Genomic DNA, 19,037 nt, shown 5'->3' with positions numbered 1-19,037 from the left:
GCTAAATGCCCAATCTGGCCCTAATACCAGTCACTTAATCATCCCGTTTACAATTGGCTCATTCATCCCCCTGTAACTATTCCCCAGGTTGTTGCTGTGAATGTGTTCTCAGTCAATTTACCTGGTAAAATAAGGGTAAAATAAAAAATAAATGGAGGAATGCTCCTATTGGGGAGTGCCAAGCATCAGCAATCCAAGTTTTATAAAGTCATTGGTCGCATCAGTGTAATCTTTATTTCTCAACGCTGGGTGGCGCCATCTGATCAATTATCTGCGTTTCATCTCTATTTACATGCCATATGATATGAAGCGGCTTTGAAAGTATTTTACTGCAAGGTAAGCAAATACATGAATGTAGGTAAATAACATGTGGTTTATGCCATACTACTAGCTCCAAGAAAATATTCAAACACTCAAACGAAGGCTTGTGTGGAGGAGTAACTTACTATAGATTCCTAAAATGTAACAAACTTCTATGGTATGATCATTGGGCACTGTGTTAACTAACCTCCAGATGAGCTTCAATGCCATACAACTCTCCTTACGTGGCCTCCAACTCCGCTTTAATGCAAGTAAAACCAAATGCATGCTCTTCAACCGATCGCTGCCCACACCTGCCCGCCCAGCATCACTACTCTGGACGGCTCTGACTTAGAATATGTGGACAACTACAAATACCTAGGTGTCTGGTTAGACTGTAAACTATCCTCCCAGACTCACATTAAGCATCTCCAATCCAAAATTAAATCTAGAATCGGCTTCCTATTTCGCAACAAAGCATCCTTCACTCATGCTGCCAAACATACCCTCGTAAAACGGACAATCCTACCGATCCTCGACGTTGTCATTTACAAAACAGCCGCCAACACTACTCAGCAAATTGGATGCAGTCTATCACATTGCCATCCATTTTGTCACCAAAGCCCCATATACTACCCACCACTGCGACCTGTACGCTCTCGTTGGCTGGCCCTCGCTTCATACTTGTCACCAAACCCACTGGCTACAGGTTATCTACAAGTTTCTGCTAGGTAAAGCCCCGCCTTATCTCAGCTCACTGGTCACCATAGCAGCACCCACCCGTAGCATGCGCTCCAGAAGGTATATTTCACTGTTCACCCCCAAAGCCAATTCCTACTTTGGCCGCCTTTCCTTCCAGTTCTCTGCTGCCAATGACTAGAATGAAATGCAAAAATCACTGAAGCCGGAGACTCTTACCTCCCTCACTAGCTTTAAGCACCAGCTGTCTGAGCAGCTCACAGATCAATGCACCTGTACATAGCCCATCTGTAAATAGCCCATCCAACTACCTCATCCCCATACTGTATTTATTTATTTATCTTGCTCCTTTGCACCCCTGTATCTCTACTTGCACATTCATCTTTTGCACATCAATCACTCTAGTGTCTAACTGGTATATTGTAATTACTTCGCCACCATGGCCTATTTATTGCCCTACCTCCTTTTTCTTACCTCATTTGCACACACTATATAGATTTTCTTCAACTGTATTATTGACTGTATGTTTTGTTTATTCCATGTGTAACTCTGTGTTGTTGTATGTGTCAAACTGCTTTGCTTTATTCTTGGCCAGGTCGCAGTTGTAAATGAGAACTTGTTCTCAACTTGCCTACCTGGCTAAATAAAGGTGAAAAAAATAAAATAATAATAATTGTCGGTACTTGTCTGTCTTGCTGAGTTTTGATGTAGTCTTTTCCCGACAATGTCAAGTTAGGAAGTGTAATATGATTAGATAGGTTTAAAAAGTGGAATGGGGTGGTGTGCTTTTTTTTAAATTATAGAGGGCAAATAGTTGACAGGGCAATTTTAAATTTTCCCAATTTTGAATTACCGTATCAATAATTTATTGTAGGTAGGCCGTGAATGGCCTCACACACCAGTACAGTAGGTGGCGGTGTATGCACCTAAAAGTTGGACGCGATCCGCCAACCAAATCCTAAAGCAAAAGAAGAAGAATATTGAAGGTAACGTACTTCCGTACTACTTCCGGTTACAATGAAAGCGCGCCGGCTACGTAGCTACCAAAATACAAATTCAATCTAACAGACAGCTGAAGATTAAAGTATATTTTATTGAACAGCATAATCTCGTTAAGTGTAACGCTAATGGAATAACAAAGTCATGTTTTTATAGAGTAATTTGAGCTATTCGGTAAACTTATTTGGGCGGGTTTTAGACTAGTAGCTACTAGCTAGCTAACAATGTTCTCGTCATCGCGGGCAGCTCCATCAGAACGCCAGGGTCAAGTGGGGGTTCTCAAAACCAAGAGCAAAGAAGAACTTGGTGAATTACTTTCACGCCAAGATAAATTATTATCTAACAAGTATGTAACTTCATATCATTCATCTGACATAAGCTCACTCAAATGATTATTTAGCTGCTACAACATTACATTCTTCTAGAAACTTCCAGCTGTTGTCTAGACAGTGGTGCCAGTTTTGGCGCATGTGTGTATATGCTATCCGCCTCAATGTAGGCTAGCTGATGTTACTTCAACTAGGGAAATGCGTTTTACCCTGAACCTGACATTCCTTTGTTTTTACTATCACTGCCAACTACATTTTCTTAAAGTTGAGCTGAAAGCAGTAGTTAGTTATTCGTTATTTCTTGTTGACAGACTTATTTGATATGTTGTTATCAACACGGGGTTCATACAGACCCTTCCAGACAAAGGGAAGAAGATCTCAGACTTTGCAGAGAGAATATGCCTTGCTCTTGCCCACAATGAAGAAGAGGAGATGAAGCAAGATATGCTGTCATCTGTCAGGACAGAGCTGCAGTCTAAATACCAGCAGACTTTGACACAAAGACAATGTGGTAGCCAGAATAAACCAGAAACTTCCCAACATAGTAGACAAGCTGGGGACACAGCTCCTGGAAATGTCCAAGAATTGGACGTCTCACCTCTATCACCTAATGTTCAGGAGAGCAAAATAGTTGACACGTTGCAAGAAGACAGTGTGTCCAAAGTATCTGCTGCTGAAACCATGGAGGTGGCCCAGGCTGGTGGTGATGCAGGGGCCTCTCTAGACTCTGACAGGACAAAAGAGAGTGACCTAGCGGAGGCCTTGCAGAGGGTCCCCTAAAGACACATTCAACAGATCTGCTACTGGCAACCCCTTCCTTGGAAGGCAGCCACAGAAGAAACCACACTACATAGAAGTCCTGGCGAGGACTGAGAAGGACCCGGCTATGAGGAGACAGAAGTATAAGCCTAATCAGTATGTCCACTTTGTATGAAAGTATTTAAGAATACTGTATAGTTCAGTAATGCTGCCTTTAGTTATGGCAATGCACTTGTATTCTCACCTACTAACTCTTATATTAACTCTTCCTGTAATGTTTGCAGGTTTGCCCACAACACAGATGGCTCCCCGTCAGGGTCTCTGTCACCCAGCCAATCCCCTGGAGGCTTATTACCATCACCAGTGCTCTCCATTGAGGCCAGGAGGGAGCGAGACAGGAAGCACATTGACGACGTCACTGCGGCCAGGCTGCCACTGCTCCACTACAGCCCTGCCCAGCTGCTGACACTGGAGCAGTCAGCTGACCTGCTACTCGAGCAGACCAGGAAACACCAGGTGAGTGGCCCCTGAGTCTGTCTGACACAACAGAGGAACATTAAGGTCTGTCCCAACAACACCAAAATGCTCACTGCTCAAGGTAACAGTTACTCCTGATCAGATATACGATCAGATTACATGAGGGAATTAAAAAAGTGTTGAGGCAAAGTCTACCTACCTATTCCATTATCACCACAAAAACACTGTGCTCATCTAATGATGAACACTCCCTATGCTACTTCCATTCATGGTATAGTATAGCAGCCTAATACTTACTGCTAAGCACTTGCTCATTTTTCAGGTTAATTGCCCTATCAATGTCAGCATCTCCTGTATTGTGTGTTTCCCTCAGGATTTGCAGGCCAAGCTGGCAGCCCAGAAGCTGTCTGAGGGGCTGAGGTTCAGCACAGGGAGCTATGTTGTGGAAGGGGGCCCGCTGGGCGCCTACAGGGAGGTTCATGACAACGTAGCCCAGCTTTCCTCAGAGGAAAACTAATCCGGGGGGGGTCCGCATCAAGGAAACTCAGGTGACCCCTGACCTCTGAGACAACAGTCTCTGTGCCCTGCATCAGGGCCTATGGAAGGAAGGGGATTGGCAATTCAAAGACGAGAGGCCTGCCTGAGGAGATGGAAAGGGTCATGGGCATCGGGTGGTTTTGAAGGCACAGTGGGTGTCCCTGTCTTGTCTATCCAGGGAGGTGAATTGTGTGGGTCTTGGTTCACCATCAGTAATTCACTGAGTTGTCACCCAGTCAGCATCCTGTCCAGTTTATCAGAGCTGCCACAGAACCTTAGGCCTCCCGTTGGGTGATGTGTTAGCCTCTTGCAGGGAGCATTAGGTATGCTATCTCACCATGTTGTCAGAGAGTAAAAGATCAGTTGTGTGATGAGGCTGCTACAGTATTGTCTGGTATTGTTGACTCCCATGGTGGTTGCATTTCCAAAAGACAAAAGTATTGACCGTGTATGCATGTGAGAAATATAAAGAAAATATTTTTGTATGATCTTTTTCTAAAGTGTTTCTGATTGAAAATAAAAATCTGTTCTTACCATATTTTGGTTGATCATATTCTTGAAATGGGAACAAATCATCATAGCCCTAAGTTCTGTGAGCTCTGAAAATAAAGGTGGTAGTGGTTAATTGCGGTCTAAGACGGAGCAGCGTGCTGACATTTTCCAGCAGAATGTTTTCTTAACCCTGCCACAGTTTGATGAGAGCTATGACTCAGCTGTCATTTAAACCCTGTGATGTTATCAGTGGAGAAATCTGTGACACGCTTTAGAAGATTAATATATGGTCTAGTGAAATATTGCAGCTTGATGGAATCTGGCCCAATGGCTGAAATACATCTGGCTTGCATTTGGCTCATGTTACTTGTGGCAGGGTATGATGGGATGGCAGCAGACTGACATACCATTTTTCAGCTTTTTTCTTACTAATGCTGATAAGGAGTGCCAGCAACATTAAAAACTCTTCCCAAACATCCATTCCCATCACCTACAGTCCAATCCTCCCTAGTAGTTATACAGACCCATTTTAACTTTATTATGATTCAGGAATTTTAATGAGGAGAAAGAGAGAAGTGATTGAGGCGAGCTCAGGGGAAATGAGGGAGAATTCATGTTGGTCTGTCTGAGCTCCATGGTTGATGCCCCTTGATAACCCCTGGTAATTGCTGCTGAGCCATTGGTGGGAGCTGCTATAGAAAAAACCACCATCTGGCTGCTGTGTGTTTAGACACAGGTCTGATGGACTCCAGAAAGCTCTGCTTTGACGTCCAATAATAAATATGTCAGCGAGCTCAGGAGAGGATCTTCCTCGTACTGGTATTAATTAGGCCTACCTTGCTTACATAAATGTGGAGACTGTTACCAATTACGGGGTTGCATTTTTCCTACAGCTTTGCTCCATGGTTTCTGGCCTGCGCTATCACTCACAAGTACATTGATATGTCTGAGCTGGAACCAAGCATGCGTTCTATGTCCAGAGCCTTTAAGTTGTTCGTTTGGGAGGTTGCTTATAGTTGTGGTGAATCCCACACTTCTTACCTCAGATTAATAAACTGCCCAGCTAGTCTGCAAGTGATTTGCTCCTAGTGTGTGTCTGAAATCACACATCTCTGGGGAGCTGGAATAATTTGGGAAAGGGAAATGGCATATGATTTTAAAACTGCCTGTTCAAAGAGCAGCCAGCTTGCCCGTACAGTGAACAGTGATGTATAGACTGGCATTAAGCTCAATCTCAGTTAAATGATTGCATTATCTTACGTTTGCCATGTTACAAAGTCTGAGGTCATACAATTTTTTTCAATTCTCTCCCCTCGTGTTTATTTTTTATTTTTCTCAAAGCACAAAGGATATGAAATAATGCAGCAGTCAGCAGCTTTGTAATGGTAGTTTATCTTCCCCTTCCCAATTACAACCAGCTCTGCCTCCTCTTACTGGGACCAGATTGAATTATGTGTTCCAGGTTTTTTGTTTCATTCATTGGTATTTTGATATGTGTATTGTTGATCAATTGTACATTTCAGTCTAATTTTCTATTTATGATGTAGAGCTTTTTTCAACCAATGGTATTCACCAGAAATCTGTTTTCACAATCAATCCTGATGCGTGGAAGACATACGTCAAAGCAGGTCAGAAAATGGTTAGTGTTTTGATAACAGAGAAAAAATTATTAAGGGAGTGGGTGCTATTGAACTGGTATCCTGCTGTGTTCTCTCATGGTTGTACATGTAAGTATTATTTTACCCAATTCCGCTGCTATTCATTAGTCTGTTCTGTCCAATGAGAACAGGTTACTCATAACTTTAACAAGACAACAGTGGGTTTCTCAAGCCTCTGTCTCAGGTTTTTTTTCTGTGAGAAAGTTGTGAGACAGACGGCAGTAAGGAAAAGGGTTGTTTATGTCATGCCTGATGTCTTCCAGAAGAGACATCGCACGTGGCCTCAACAGTCCTGAAAGTGTGTACAGCTGCCCCATCATCAACACCATATGCAGATAAGATCACTGAATTCCCTGGCTGGTGTTACTCCTATTAAAACACTGCATTAGAGATGCACTACAGCTGTCTGGAACTGGGTCTCATCGTGCATGAAGTAAACATCCCCTTCAAAATGCTGCTATTTTTAGATGAACACCATCATTTACTTTTCCATGAGTTGAAGTTGATTTTAATGTCTGGTTTGTATGAAGACTGCGAATGGCTTGGTTGTGTACATTTTCTTTGTCATATTGTGATTCAGTGCCTTCAGAAAGTATTCATAGCCCTTGACTTATTCCACATTTTGTTACAGCCTGAATTGAAAATGTATTAAATAGATTTTTTGCTCACCCATCTCCACACAATACTCCATAATGCCAAAGTGAAAACATGTTTTTAGAAATGTTTGCAAATTGATTGAAAATGAAATACAGAAATATCTAAATGACATAAGTATTCACACCCCTGACTAAGTACATGTTATAATCAGCTTTGGCAGTGTTTCTGGGTAAGTCTCTAAGACTTTTGAACACCTGGATTGTACAATATTTGCACATTATTATTTTTGTAATTCTTCAACCTCTGTCAAGTTGGTTGTTGATCATTGCTAGACAGCCATTTTCAAATCTTGTCATAGAATTTCAAGCCAATTTAAGTCAAAACTGTAACTAGGCCACTCAGGAACATTCAATGTTGTCTTGGTAAGCAATTTCAGTGTTTATTTGGTCTTGTATTTTAGGTTATTGTCCTGCTGAAAGGTGAATTTGTCTCCCAGTGTCTGTTGGAAAGGAGACTGAACCAGGCTTTCCTCTAGGATTTTGCTTGTGCGTAGCTCTATTCTTTTATATTTGTATTCTGTACAGTCTTCCTTCTTTTCACTTTGTCAATTAGGTTAGTATTGTGGAGTAACTACAATGTTGATGATCCATCCTCAGTTTTCTCATATCTCTATAACTGTTTTAAATTCACCATTAGCCTTATGGTGACATCCCTGAGCGGTTTCCTTCCTCTCCTGCAACTGAGTTAGGAAGGACGCCTGTATCTTTGTAGTGACTGGGTGTATTAATGCACCATCCAAAATGTATAGCTTCACCATGCTCAAAGATGATTTTTTTTAACCCTTCTACCAATAGGTGCCCTTCTTAGCGAGGCATTGGAAAACCTCCCTGGTCTTTGTGGTTGAATCTGTGTCTGAAATTCACTGCTCGACTGAGGGACCTTATAGATATGTGTGGGGTACAGAGATGAGGTAGTCATTCAAAAATCATGTTAACCACTTATTGCACACTGAGTGATTCCATGCAACTTTTATGTGTCTTGTTAAGCACATTTTTACTCCTGAACTTATTTAGGCTTGGCATAATGGGTTGAATACTTCTGGACTCAATACATTTCAGCTTTTCATTTTGTATTCATTTGTAAACATTTTCAAAAACAATTCCACTTTGAAATGATGAGCTAATGACACAAAATCTCAATTTAATCCATTTTAAATGTAGGATGTAACACAACGAAATGTGGAAAAATATTTTCTGAAGGCGTAGATTCATTAGAGAAGGCCCTTGCACAGGCAGGGATAAATAGAAAAGGTGGTATGTGTTATGCAAAAATAACACTTAACCATAGAAACATTATTTAGATAGAAGCTGATCATGACATGGACAAGTTATGGCCATGAGTAGTAGCATTTGATATCTTTAATATAGTGCTTTGCCAGCATAGCATTCTGAGTGATATACAGTGCCTTGCGAAAGTATTCAGCCCCCTTGAACTTTGCGACCTTTTGCCACATTTCAGGCTTCAAACATAAAGATATAAAACTGTATTTTTTTGTGAAGAATCAACAACAAGTGGAACACAATCATGAAGTGGAACAACATTTATTGGATCTTTCAAACTTTTTTAACAAATCAAAAACTGAAAAATTGGGCGTGCAAAATTATTCAGCCCCTTTACTTTCAGTGCAGCAAACTCTCTCCAGAAGTTCAGTGAGGATCTCTGAATGATCCAATGTTGACCTAAATGACTAATGATGATAAATACAATCCACCTGTGTGTAATCAAGTCTCCGTATAAATGCACCTGCACTGTGATAGTCTCAGAGGTCCGTAAAAAGCGCAGAGAGCATCATGAAGAACAAGGAACACACCAGGCAGGTCCGAGATACTGTTGTGAAGAAGTTTAAAGCCGGATTTGGATACAAAAAGATTTCCCAAGCTTTAAACATCCCAAGGAGCACTGTGCAAGCGATAATATTGAAATGGAAGGAGTATCAGACCACTGCAAATCTACCAAGACCTGGCCGTCCCTCTAAACTTTCAGCTCATACAAGGAGAAGACTGATCAGAGATGCAGCCAAGAGGCCCATGATCACTCTGGATGAACTGCAGAGATCTACAGCTGAGGTGGGAGACTCTGTCCATAGGACAACAATCAGTCGTATATTGCACAAATCTGGCCTTTATGGAAGAGTGGCAAGAAGAAAGCCATTTCTTAAAGATATCCATAAAAAGTGTTGTTTAAAGTTTGCCACAAGCCACCTGGGAGACACACCAAACATGTGGAAGAAGGTGCTCTGGTCAGATGAAACCAAAATTGAACTTTTTGGCAACAATGCAAAACGTTATGTTTGGCGTAAAAGCAACACAGCTCATCACCCTGAACACACCATCCCCACTGTCAAACATGGTGGTGACAGCATCATGGTTTGGGCCTGCTTTTCTTCAGCAGGGACAGGGAAGATGGTTAAAATTGATGGGAAGATGGATGGAGCCAAATACAGGACCATTCTGGAAGAAAACCTGATGGAGTCTGCAAAAGACCTGAGACTGGGACGGAGATTTGTCTTCCAACAAGACAATGATCCAAAACATAAAGCAAAATCTACAATGGAATGGTTCAAAAATAAACATATCCAGGTGTTAGAATGGCCAAGTCAAAGTCCAGACCTGAATCCAATCGAGAATATGTGGAAAGAACTGAAAACTGCTGTTCACAAATGCTCTCCATCCAACCTCACTGAGCTCGAGCTGTTTTGCAAGGAGGAATGGGAAAAATTTCAGTCTCTCGATGTGCAAAACTGATAGAGACATACCCCAAGCGACTTACAGCTGTAATCGCAGCAAAAGGTGGCGCTACAAAGTATTAACTTAAGGGGGCTGAATCATTTTGATTTGTTAAAAAACTTTGAAATATCCAATAAATGTCGTTCCACTTCATGATTGTGTCCCACTTGTTCTTGATTCTTCACAAAAAAATACAGTTTTATATCTTTATGTTTGAAGCCTGAAATGTGGCAAAAGGTCGCAAAGTTCAAGGGGGCCGAATACTTTCGCAAGGCACTGTATGTCAAGATATAGGCTACTGTACTGTATGTCCAGGTCACACATTGCATGCAGAACTGTATCCTACCGAGGTTCCATGTGGAATACAGTATGCCAGGCTCGGCACTCCTGTGGCCTACAAGAATAAGTCACGTTAGTTTCCCTAACAAAAATATTTATCTTACAGTAGCTGTATCCCTGACCACATATGGGGGAAATAAACATTACATGGCTGTAATGAATTACTATGACGTTTTCAAGCTTCCTCTAGCAGATGGGACTACAGACGTGTTACCTACAGTATGTAGCTTCCACAGTCTAACGCTAGATGGCAGTAGCACCACTTTGTGCCCTTCCTTACCGTACCTGGAACCTGTTGTCTCGCACCTTTTTACACTGGACAGACCACCAACATACAGTAAACTTTGGATAAACATAGGAAGGTTTTTATTGGCCAGTTGACGATAATGATATACATGCAGAAAATAACTAGGTTCTGTTTTCATGCAACTGCTCTCATGAGGATACAGTCAGTGTTGTTTGTATGAATTGGAAAGCAAGCACACCAGCAAGGCCTCGGCTATGAAGACACCTCATCATAACGAATGTACGCAACAAGTGTCACCATTTCTGAAAGGATCCGACGGAACAGCTGTCAGCTTTCATTTTCAGTCCTGAGCTGACATAATTGTGTTTAATTCCAGAACCTGCTGTTCTGAGGTGTGGTGGATGTCCCTCGTGTGTGGCCCAATGGGCCACAGCCCAGCATCTGCTTAGTCCAGATAACACCAACAATCAGCCCAGATCTACGTCTACAAATCTACCAAGAGGGGAAACAGTCTGAAATCCCTGTCTACATCTGTGGCTAAGCGGACTCCAACAACTGTTGCTTGGAGAACTTTGCATAACAATCATGAGGCTGCAGAAAGAAAAGCAGAGAAAAGAGGGTCTAGATGGGCTGAGGCCCATGGTGCGCGGAGAGGGCCAAGAAGCTGCCAGCGTCCCAGCCGCCCCATGTCTGGGCTGGCAAGGCATTAAGCGGGCTGTTTCGAGGCCTGTCAAAAGCTCATCACGGCGAGGAAGCCGTCTCCGTGGGGATGCTGCGGGAGTGCCAGGGCACGGTAGGGGAGAGAAACCAGAGTCTTGTCCAGCAGCTTGGCCATAATGAGGAGGAAAATTCTCATTCTTGTATCCAAATTAATGTAACAATAACAATTTGCTTTTGTCCAACTTTTTAATTTTTTTTTTACTCAATACCCTTTTTTCCTCCTTAATTTCTGCTCATCAGCTATACCAAGTGCATTAATTATGATTAGTAGGCCTATATTTTCTGTCTCACCTATTTATATCTAATGGAGTTATGTTACGTGGTAACCTCCCAACACATTACACAAGTCCAGCTGCCTGGCTTATTAGAGGAGTTCTACTGTATCCTGGTGCATGAGACTGCTAACTCTTGACGTTGTGTAACATCGTTACTTAATTCATGTGGTGTCTTATAGTGGTACAAAGTGAGCATGTTTCCATTCAAAGTGACAGATAGAACATTGGTTGTCTCGGTATATTTGCTAGTAGCCTGGTAGATGGCATTAGAGAGGTTGTCATGAGGCTCTGATGACTGGATGATGTCAGTTATGGCATTCAAGATGTAAAACACCAGTTTTAAGTAATAACTTCTTGGCTGGGGCATTTACATGTGACGTCAATCTAAAGTTGTCAGCAAAGAGGCGTGATGAATACAATGTCATTCTGTTTTTCATTATTTTCATTATTTTTAACTGAAATCATGCCTCCTAATTTGTGAACGCACCAATTGACAAGCACCAGGAGTGTAAATTAGCAGCAACTCAGGGAATGGTGCCAGACATTACACATAGAGAGCACTAACTTCATTTAAAGGGTCATGAAATACAACCTCTGAAATGTCAAATATCATTTCCCACATTCTTTTTAATGTTGCAGGTGTAAAAGTTGGATGAGGGCAGGGAGTTGAAAGGGGTTTTAGATCAAATCTGAAGGACAGTTCCTCTAACATGACGAACATATGCTGCAGTCATGGAGTAGGCTACAGATGAGGGGGTGTTGCTGGGGAAGGTGGAGGGGGGTTCTGTACTGTATGTATTTTGGTGAGAATGTCTTGTATTCTATGAAGTCTGCATTGTGTAATAAAGTTCTGATCTGGGCACTGTGTCTTACAACAGTAGTAAAACCCTGCTGTAAAAAAGAGGCAATCCTCCTTTAGCTCAGCTCATAACAATTACAGGGCCTCTATAAGGAACTGCAGGCTTGTTTATATGCTGTAATGTTGTGTCCACGCCAAGCTCGCTCTGAGCCCTGGGGCCTGGTGGTTTTGATTGCTGCAGGGAGTGTGTTGGAGTGCTGTGTCTGCAGCATGGTTCTGGCTCTGCAGGGCGGCTTCAGAAGGGTGTGATCCGTCAGAGGAGACAGAGTGAGAGTGGGAGGCCTTTCCCTGATTGTTTTCTTGTTTGTTTGTTTGTTTGTTTGTTTGATACAAACTGAATCTGTCAGGGAAAACAGGAAGCCCCCTTCTTTTTTCTCACTCCAGTCCCATCTCTCCGTCCCCAAAACAAAACATCTGTGTTCAATGAGGAGGAAGACACTGTCCAATTCCAAACATTAATTGTCTTAAACTGCTCCAGGCTGTCAGCGTTAATACTATTCACAAATTATGCTTAGTCAGCACTTTTCTGATCAAGTTTCTGAACGACTGAGTGCTACATCTCTGTCTGATATCTCCTTTTGTAGCCTCTCACAGTCCTCTTGATGGTCTCGTGTGCCTCGTATGACTGCCACACAAGATATCCTACAAGTTGTTGGGGCTGAGGAAAGACATAATGTGCCTGGGTGTAATGTCAGGAAGCCTCCCACTGGTCGTGACAGGAGAGAGCAGTACTGTAGTGTGTGGCCCTGCTCTCACTGCGCTGCACTGGGACTGCTTCATATCCATTTACAGCCTGGGCTGCTGCTATTGTCATTAGGATTGGGTTCTATTATTAGTCAAAATCTCATGAAATCCAATCCCTTTTTAATGGTGAGAGAGTCTGGATTGGCCACCTTAATCATGTTCAGGAACATGGGCCATGTGACTGTGCAGTGTGAGTGTGTTACAGGATAGTATAGACTCCCGTATCCATGGCCCAGTCAGAGGGATCAGTCTCCTGTTCCTGTATTAAATATTTTACAGCAGAATGAGGCAGGGATGGTCTTAAATGAACCTTACACACTCATCCTCCTCTAGTGTTACATACATACATACATATACTGAACAAAAAATATAAACGCAACATGCAACAATTTCAAAGATTTTACTTGAAGGAGGAAATCAGTCAGTTGAAATAAATAAATTTGGCTCTAATCTATGGGTTTCACATGACTGGGCAGGGAAGCAGCCATGGGTGGGCCTGGAAAGGGCACAGGCCCACCCACTTGGGAGCCAGGACCACAAAAGGGCTTTATTACAGACAGAAATACTCCTCAGAGTTGGTGCCCCCCTTTACTGCTATAAGTTGCTTCCATTCAGCCACAAGACCATTAGTGAGGTCGGGCACTGATGTTGGGCGATTAGGCCTGGTTCGCAGTCGGCCGTCCAATTCATCATCCCAAAGGTGTTCGATGGTGTTGCGGTCAGGGCTCTGTGCATGTTCTATTGACAATGTTTGTCAATGGAGATTGCATGGCTGTGTGCTAGATTTTATACACCTGTCAACAACAACAATAGCAGAACCCATTCATTTGAAGGGTTGTCCACATACTTTTGTATATATAGTGTACATACAGTGTAACTGTGAGTAATACTCTCCTGCTGTTGTTATTGGATCCATTGTTTATTGGTGGGTTTTGAGATGTATGTTATATATACGTCTAGAAATGGCTCACAAACAAAATCCTATGGGAAATGATTACATGGAATTCTCCACCCATAAACATATGGTTAAAATCCAGAATAACTATCCCTTTATCTATAAACAATCTCTGTTGACATAATCACAGTATGAAATGGAAAGGTAAAGGGGGCAGAAAGAAAGTGCTGTCTTCCTGTTATGGAGGGCGGCCCTATGATTCAATCATATGATGGGTGGAGTGTCATCCACCCATCCACTTAACTAAATTCATAAAGGCTGTTTGTCTTCCTGTTCTTCTTTGTTCTTCGCCAGCACAAAACAAAACAGAATTACACAGAGGACCGTGACCAATGGAGAATGTATCACACTCTGGCAAACGCTCACAGAGCTGCAGATGGTCATGTTTGTACCTCCCTGCCTGAGCCCCTACAGGTGCCACAGTGCTGTCTAATAGAAAGCAGAGTTTGTGGAGGAGGAGAGCAGATCAGAGCAAGGGATGATGGAAGGAAGGAGAGGGGAGGGCTCCACTCCTCTCTGACATGTTTTACATGCAGCATGGGGTGCCTCCGCAGGCAGGTATCCACCCTCTCATATCGTTTTCACTTCTTGCAAATATACAGTGGGCTCCCAGAGAAATAGAGCCCTCGTAAGACATAGACAGGCCATCCACCATACCAACTGATCTCCCGTCTCTGTGTGTGAAGAGACAGTGTGTGTTTCAGATGTTGCACAGGAACAACAGTCTCAGATGGTGTTACACTGTGAGGTCTCAAGGGGTTTGTTTTATCTTCCGGAGAGATGTCTCTTCCTCTTCCTCCTTTCAACAAAATAAATATGTCAACTCTGACAGTTATTGAAATACCTTTAACGACACGACATAATCTTCAAACCCTTCTGGATTAATATTTCTACTGGGAACAATCCACCCTTACAACTGCTGTTGAGCAGCGGCTTGCTCCATTCAACCTGAGTGGGTCTCCTCTTCCCGTCTGGCAGTGGATGGGGACTGGTGCACGTCTCTTATGGCTTTCGGCTCGCGCAGGCCCCTGACAACGCTCTCGAGAGTTCTTATGTTTCTCTGACAGCGTCTATCAATCTGCTCTCAACAGAACGGTCATTATCAAATCAGCCACATGAGGGCTTTCTTCTTCCCCCTCCCCCCGACTGGCTCTCCTCTTTAGCGCATGAAGGGGGTACAAGTGGTCCAAGAGATTGTGTTCTGTGAAATAACGCTGGCTGTATAAAGCCTGCTCTGTGGGGTCCCCTTTCACTGAAGCACTTGTAAACTAACCCAACTTCCCACCAAACCATTGAGTTTCCCCCAGCTTTGTGGTAGAGGGGGGTTTGAAGGCAGTGTTCCTTTAAATTGCTAAGTATTATTAAAGTTGTTATATATTAACATGGCATGCTCCTCGCAAACCGTATTGTTGGATGTTAAAGACCTAAAGATTATATGACATTTCACAAGAATAGGATATGATAATGACGAGTATAGCCCATAGCTACAGTGTGTAGTATTATAGATGGTTCACAGTAATTGGCTCAGTAGTTGAGAGTCCCTCTCAATATATCAACATATCTCCATATTCTCTCCAGCCCTTAGCTGCAGACTCACCAATGTGTCAGTGATAATTTCAGTGAGAAGGTTTCTGGACCACTTCAGAATGCCCAGGGACTGCATCTCTCCATGGAGGCTGCTCCCACACCGTCAAAGCTGTCTTTGGTTAATACCGTGGTTTCTCCTCAGCTGGCGAACAGAGCTGGCAGAACCACTCACGCTTCCCTCACAACAGCCTAGTCAGCACAACACAGGGGAGGAACTTAACTACTTAAAGAGCAGGTAATCAGGTACCCAGGTTCTTCAGAGAAAGATTGGAGAGAGAAAATGGTGTTCTCTCTTTTTCTTCCCTTTCTCTCTGTTTCTTGGAAATGATATTAGGGGAAAATTGGTCGATTTAACAGAGTGAAACCAGGGGCAGACTGGGACCAGATATCATCTCTGGCATTTTTAACACACCGGCCATTTTTTTCCTCGTGGCCCCCACGTGGCCTATTGTTAGCCCTTTATTAGCCAGATAATTCTAATTTTGTGCAAAAAAGCCAAGTTAGAGAGGCCCACTAGGCTATGAATGGACCAGCCCATCTGGGATCACCCCTGAGTGAAACTATCAGAAGGATTTGTTCAGCCTATAGACACATAGCTTTAAAGTTGATTCATTTGGGTTTATACTTTGAGCGTGTTGTTAGTGCTGTGCTGTCAGTTTTACAGTTTCCACGGTTTACACCGCAGTCACGTAAAATAACATTTCTGAAGCATCCTCTTCTTTGCGTAGATCCTCTCTCTGTGCTGCTCATGGCTGCTGACAGGAGGATTTATTGATCCCAGAGCCTCTGGCACGGGGCCGGTGTTGGCTCATACAGCCAGAGATGTGTGAAGGTTATGTTGTTTAACTGGAGGAGGCAGGTATGCTAAACACCCTGAGAGGGCAGGAGGGACATCTGCTCTCTTACTCACTGGGCTAACTGAGTGCATAACTCAGAGCAGGCCCAGAGCCCCCCTGTCCCACACCGGCCCTGCCTTCCTCGGTGCCGGTCCCTGGTACTATACAAGAGGATCTCACAAAAACAAATAGCAACAGAAGACCTGGCAAAGGGAGGGACCCAGCTGGGGCTGGAGGTCCTGTGTGACTATTCTTTAATCCTGACACCTGCAAGCCATTTCATCATGATTTACAGTGGGGGAACGCAGGCTGGGGGCGGGGAGCCCACGACGGGAAGTGTTTTCCTAGCAAATGACGGGGAAAGCACTGTTGTCGGTTGTTGTCCAGGCATTTGAAGTTTGTTGCCCTCTAACCTACTGGGAACTCCGATCTGCTGTTTAAAAGCATATGAGAGAAAAACGACAAGTCTCTCACCATATAGTTCTGTCTCTCACTCTCTCTCTCTGTGTGTGTGTGTGTGTGTGTGTGTGTGTGTGTGTGTGTGTGTGTGTGTGTGTGTGTGTGTGTGTGTGTGTGTGTGTGTGTGTGTGTGTGTGTGTGTGTGTGTGTGTGTGTGTGTGTGTGTGTGTCAGGATAAATAGGTGGGCGGGCTGGGGACAGGAAGGAAATGGAGTCCACATGGATGGTCATTAGCAGGATCTCAGCAGACCAGAGCAGAACCGCTTAGCTGCTGAAACCCACCCAGCTGCTGGCCCAGAATGTCTTCATACTTGGGCTTGGTTTACACTTAGATGCATTCTCATGTAATCGTTAGTTGATGGATTATTACATTGAATCAAATGTGTTTTCTAGTGTGTTGTGCAATTCAAAAATGTGAATGGTGGTCTGTTGGCCTGTATAGCTGATATACTGACTGTTCACATGCCTTCTATGATGAAACAAGTTGTCCACCCATTCAGTTTAAAGTGTATTCTGTCCAGTCCCACTACACACAGGGTGGATGGGAGGATTGTTGGACTGCTGATCTGCTAAGTAAAAGCCAATCTTCCTCTTTTACCTTCACCTTGCCAGACAGCAGACTGAAAGAACATCTGAGAGAACTGATGCCAAACTAAAAGGATTGACTTGATCTACATCTATGAGGCAATTGTTTGTTTGCCGTTGCTAAATAGGAGCCCCTCAGTTTTCATCCACAGCACTCTGTATGCTAAGTTGTTTCATGCCTTATTTGTTAATGCCGTTATTTGTTAATGATGTCGAAACGCTCTACTATGTCATTGTTCACTAACCTCACTATTTATTTATATTCTCCCAAGGGTGTGGTAGTGGATGCAATTATATAAATATAAGGATTGCTCAATTCAGTAATTGCCTTGCATTTTCCATCCACATAATTGCACACTCTCTCCCACCGAACGTGGTGCGAGATTTGGGCTGTCCGTCACTGGTGCCCATTAGAGCTGAGAAACATGTCAGCGATGGGGCAAACTAAAACCACATTGAGAAATGGAATTAACACCTTTCTCTCTCAGGAGCGGGGATGCAGGGCTCCATGTGGAGCGCCGTTAAATAATAATCCCCAACCGATAAACCGACTCCTCGCAGTCTGCCCAGAAAAACAAATCCTGCCGCCACTCAGCTTGCCTGCACCACTGCTGAGGCCGTGTGACATCATCTATGCTGGACAGCTCAACATGGTGAGCTGAGCCTGCTGGCCCCATCCTATGTGTTTGACTCATCTCCAGTGCTTTGTGCTGTGTGTACAGTTCTGAAGTATTAGGAGACACTGGAAGGTGGCCCTATAGTCTGCACCTTCAGTGTCATCTGGTATTTTCTCCAACTGACAAGAGGTTTGCCAGTTAAAACTTGGGTATACAAATGACAAAATAAACAAAATATTATGCAGTAATTGGCCATAACTATGAGGTCTTCCACCTGAACACTGGGATATTTGTGTGACGTTGCAACACAGCCTCCATACTGTGCAGTAAGCGAGATGTTTGCTACCATAAGGGCTCTGTATGACATCACCCCTGAAGCATTGTGATTATTGTGATTACGTAAATCTTCTTTTCATTATCACCCATGTCATTGTCATAAAGCAATTATTCACCCCGTCCGCTTTCCCCATCCGCTCCCACGAGGGTCTCGGATTCACAGGGCTCAGCCAAGCAGCTTGTGTTCCACCTTTGTGTTTTGGCATCAAGGTGGATGGATTTAAGATCCCAGACCGTCGGTCTGATAATACCACACACTGTTTGAGTTTAACAGGATATACCAGTACCTTATCCCACTTGGCCACATCCCTGCAGCAGCTATATTTAGTGCTCTCATCCATTGTGCCATGCCAGCTCTTCCTTGTTTAACTCACACCCTTCCATTTTGTCACAATTATCTGATAATGTTCCGTTAAAAAAAGAGAAAATGTGAGTCATTAATCATTCTCCTTGGCTGCACTTCAGTGAACTGTACTGTATGACAGTGAAGGGAACACACATGGTTGTAGTATGTTCATGTCTTCATAATTTGGTATACTTTTCTTTGGGATGATTATTGTAAGTATGTACATTTAAAGTTGATCTGATTGCAAAATGGCCGCAAATTCCCGAAGAGGGGAGAGAGAGATGAGTGGAAGTGGCATCAGTCTGTGTGGGGAGGAAGGCCCATTGGCAAAGAAAGGTACACAGTAGTGCTCCATATTGCCATTTGTTTATAGGCCTTTGCCTTTGTCAGGTACAGTAACAACTAACAAGGCACAAGGGTCCAGTGTCTCTCTCCTCTCAAACTCTCTCTCTAGCTCTTTCTAAGCTCTAAAAGTCCCACCGGGCACAACATTTCATTT

The 19,037-nt window shown here is 43.3% G+C and overlaps 1 pseudogene; it reads left to right on the top strand.

Moving 5' to 3' along the window:
- The first annotated feature begins 1,983 nt into the window (after window positions 1-1,983).
- On the top strand, window positions 1,984-4,638 carry LOC115112821 (DNA-directed RNA polymerase II subunit GRINL1A-like; annotated as a pseudogene).
- Window positions 4,639-19,037: the final 14,399 nt, after the last annotated feature.

Source organism: Oncorhynchus nerka, linkage group LG28 (assembly GCF_034236695.1).
Source record: "Oncorhynchus nerka isolate Pitt River linkage group LG28, Oner_Uvic_2.0, whole genome shotgun sequence".
Lineage (NCBI taxonomy): Eukaryota > Metazoa > Chordata > Actinopteri > Salmoniformes > Salmonidae > Oncorhynchus > Oncorhynchus nerka.
This window is presented reverse-complemented; position numbering and strand designations above follow the sequence as displayed.